The sequence below is a fragment of the Limulus polyphemus genome, unplaced genomic scaffold (genome assembly GCF_000517525.1).
Source record: "Limulus polyphemus unplaced genomic scaffold, Limulus_polyphemus-2.1.2 Scaffold2942, whole genome shotgun sequence".
Taxonomy (NCBI): Eukaryota; Metazoa; Arthropoda; class Merostomata; order Xiphosura; family Limulidae; genus Limulus; species Limulus polyphemus.
Window position 1 is genome coordinate 92,181 of NW_013668552.1, and position 4,093 is coordinate 96,273.

The 4,093-nt window shown below is 31.6% G+C and overlaps 1 protein-coding gene across 1 annotated transcript in view; it reads left to right on the plus strand.

Annotated features, from left to right (window-relative positions):
• LOC106468266 (G patch domain and KOW motifs-containing protein-like) overlaps nucleotides 1-4,093 on the plus strand; it is a 57,827-nt gene that overhangs the window by 53,111 nt on the left and 623 nt on the right. The window lies entirely within an intron of this gene.

The following is a 4,093-nucleotide window of genomic DNA, read 5'->3' on the forward strand; positions in this document are numbered from 1 at the left end:
GATATTCCAATTGCTGTATCTCACATTTGAGAATGATAAGGAAAGCACGTAACAAAACGTTGTTCTCTGGATTTTACACTATGAGTGTGGGTGGTGCTTATTAGAGTAACTGCCATTTTATGTAGAGGTTGTATTTAGTACTGGCCAATAGTGCTTTTCTATAAGCGTTAGAAAAGTTGCTTCTGGAAAAAACTGCATGGGATGTACGTGACTTTTATTATTTTTATATGGTAGCTTTAGTCATGCTGCATCATATATCTGTTTATATTAATCATTATATTGGAAAATGAACTCAAATAGATATATTTTTTGGGAAAAAAGTTGATCCACGATTGTTAGGGTTAAGAGCTATGGAGTGGCGAGTGCAAAGTCTTTACATGAATTAGACTTAGGGCTTTGAACTGAAAGAGTTTGTGATTTTTATATTATTTTGAATTTAAATTTGTAGTTTTAAGTTCAATAATTTAGCATAATTTTATATTTAATTCATAATAATAATAATATGATTCAGTATTTAGAATGATAAACTTGTGTGATTTGTACGTAATACTACTAGTACCAGTACCACATACGAATTGTATATTTTTCCTTCTTACAATCTTTCTTCTGTTGTTATTGCATTAGAATTAAAACAGTCTAACTGATATATATATATATAGTTCTGATATTTTGCAAATGGTTCAAACTCAGTGTACAAGTTACAACGATAAAACCCTTATGTTGGTTGTGAAACAGGCTAAATACATTCATCTCAATAATACAGGGAAGCTATGACATTCTCACAGTTGGGGTCTCAGTACACTGAAGAGCTAAAGTTTCGATTTCTAACATAAATCTTGCCTATAATGAAAGGAATGTGACCAGGACTAATATTTTAAGTGTTGTAAAGTAATCTTCTTTGTAATTTATGGTGTCTGTAACATTTGGTAATCTCTTCTAACAGGATGTATCAAGTAACAAGGGCACAGGTGGTGTTTATTGAAACCACCTGTACTATAAACCGTTACATACATTCGCTAGTAGTGGCAGTTAGTTTTGTCTCTATAGTGAAACAACATACATGAACATATGTTGATATAAACTCGTTTGAAAGTTCAAAGAAATGATATTCAAGTACCGAAAAGCTTTCTTACTATCATATCTACAGTAATGTTCAAATGCGACCACACTGGACTGAACGAGAATGACCCCAAACAGGGGTGAGATAGTTTACGGAAAACGTACAAAGTTCACGCTGCTAACTTTACGATTTATTCAGCACAATAAACCAAAGTACGGCTGCAATGAAACATAAACATAAACTTGAAATAAAAATATATTTATGAAAGAAAATTAAAATGTTTTTATGTACATATATAAACATGAAATCTTAGTTAAAAACAAAAATACTCATTTATTGTTTAAGTTTATTTACAAATATTATTTTTGGGTCTTATATATTACTTGAAACCATAAGGAGAATACGTGATTACTAAAATATTAAAAAATAGATAAAATTTGCATTTTATGGAAGATACAAATTTTTTAGGATTGCAAAATAATGTACTAAAACATAAAAAGTAATCAGTTCAAATTTGGAACAAATATAAATATCATAATCATTTCTTATAAATACCATTTCCTAATGTAATTTTCCAAGATATTAAAGATCATAATGCAAAAAAACTAAATTTATCAAAAGTAACAGGCTTTATGTTTCTTCAACTATGTACATTTATGAAAGTTCTTGAGAAGTTTCAAAACTTTTTAACCAATAGTTTTATTGTTGGAATGATATATAGCAAGACTTGCATTGGCTACTAAGAAAGTTAGTAGCTGGTAGTCATTGGGTTAACCGTGTTTTAGTTATTTCCATTATATGAAAATCTTCTATTCCTACCAGTGCACTAAAGTCATCTATTTTATTTCTTATACTTCTAGCATTACGATAGAAACAGTTAAGCCTATCCTTATAGCTGCTTCTATACTTATTTCCTGTGCTAAACTTTTCTCTGCCTATTATTCTTTTTGCATTTAGTTTTTCCCCGCCCTCACAAATGTCTACTCCCTTAAAACACTTCCCTTACAGCTGAGTTAGTAACCTTAGCAAACATGCTAGCCCCTATTCTATTCAAATGTAAACCATCCATTCCAAAAAGCTCCCTTATTCCACTGAAGTGATCCCACAACTCCAACCAACCAATCTGCTCATCCTTAACTACTAATCTAAGCATATCATTTATCCCTAATGAACTACTTATAATTTCATCCCCATAGTTAATTCTGGGCAGTATGTAAAACGATTCTTTAATTTTTCTTGTCTTCCAAAATTTGTCTGTGTCGATGATTCTAGCTTATTCCCAGTTTATGTTGTGTCCAGTTGACATGGCATGTTCAGCAATGGCTGAATTTTGTGTTTTCATGAGTCTTGTGCCAAGGAAACATCTGTATTTTCATAGGGCAATAGTAGTCAATGTTCCTTGTAATAATTTTCTTTATACTTGGCTGACTACAAGCTCTTCTATCACAATTTCTTTTTATATGAAATTTTGGTTTCCATAATTTTCAAAAGTCATTTTTCTTTAAAAGCTAAATAGCCCTTTTTATGAACAGCTGTTAACGTGCATACTTGTACCAGACACTTGTACATGGTAATGTTCAAATTTTTGTCATATGTATTCCACACACAAGTATTACCAACTGACAAACTTATGAGTAACCTGTTGTTTTTGGTATGCAACACCTGCCAGATAGATTGCTCTGTGGCTTAAAGAGAACATTGCTGATGTTTGTTATTACATTATTTATAACCAATAGAAAGAGAAGATAACATTTTATTGAATTACATATTATACTAGCTTGTTCTAATGGCAGTTCTGAATTATTCAGCCTACAGTTCAATGTTGCTATTTCTGAGTTCACACTAAACAAGCTAAGGGAATTATTCTAACACACTTATAGCTTAGTTAAAAATACATTTAAATTATTGTAATTATAAGACATTGTGTTCTTTCTAAGCATTATGTTTTTGTGTTCTAAGTTGAATATTTGAAATAACTGAAAGTACAGTAAAGTATTAACAATAACTGATTTTTGTTGGCTTTTTCTCTTTGCCTGGTGGTCTTTGGGTGTTGTTTCTAACTCTTTGAGGATGAGAACTGAGGCAGCCTGACATCAGTCCTTGTTGTCTTCTTTGGTTCTCATCTTGCTCAACCTCATCCTTCTGTCCCTGTTCCTTGGCTTGGTCAATTCACATCTCCCCTTTTCAGTCCTTCTTTCCATTCTTCTTCTTCCCATCCACCCACTTCACAACATAAGGGTCATCACTTGTCCTGTCAGGGCTGGCCCAGTTTGCACCTGTTTTGTGCCTCATTTTGCCAGTCTTTGGTCTCCATTTTCAGCCAACAGATGGATTTTTCAATTTCTCACCCATGGCCTATCCCTTAACTTCTTTCCTCCACCCTCCAACCCCATTTATCTTAAACATCCTGAGGATGCAGTCTCAGATCTTAATTCCAAAAAAAGACCTCAAGAGATTATTTACCTTTACTCTAGGATATTATTTTCATATCTTTATGGTCCTCAAAAAGACAGGGGACTAGTGTGCAGTTATTGAATCAGCACTATTAAACAATAAAGAATTAATAATCGTCTGATGCATCTACTTTCACTTCCAGTCAGTCATCCATAGTCATAAATGGAAAGAGCTTATGGTAATAGCACCCGAAAAGCATTGGGGGGATATCCCATCTATCAAGCAAAATCCACATTGTATATTATTAAATGCATTAAAACTCAATTAAGAACCTTAAATTTATCTAAATATAAAATAGACTTGTCCGTTAATGTTTTTAAAAACAAAATAAAAATGTTCAAGATGAATTTATTTTTACACCTATTGATAAAACTGGATGTCATTTTGACTTTATATGTAAAAATTACATGCCCAAATTTTAATTAATGAAATCAATACCTCAAGTACTTTTACAAAAACTGCTTTAAAGAAAGATACTATTTTTACTAAAATAAAGAAAGCAATTAAAAATGGAATATATATGTGTATGTGTGTGTGTATATATATATATATATATATATATATATATACACACACACA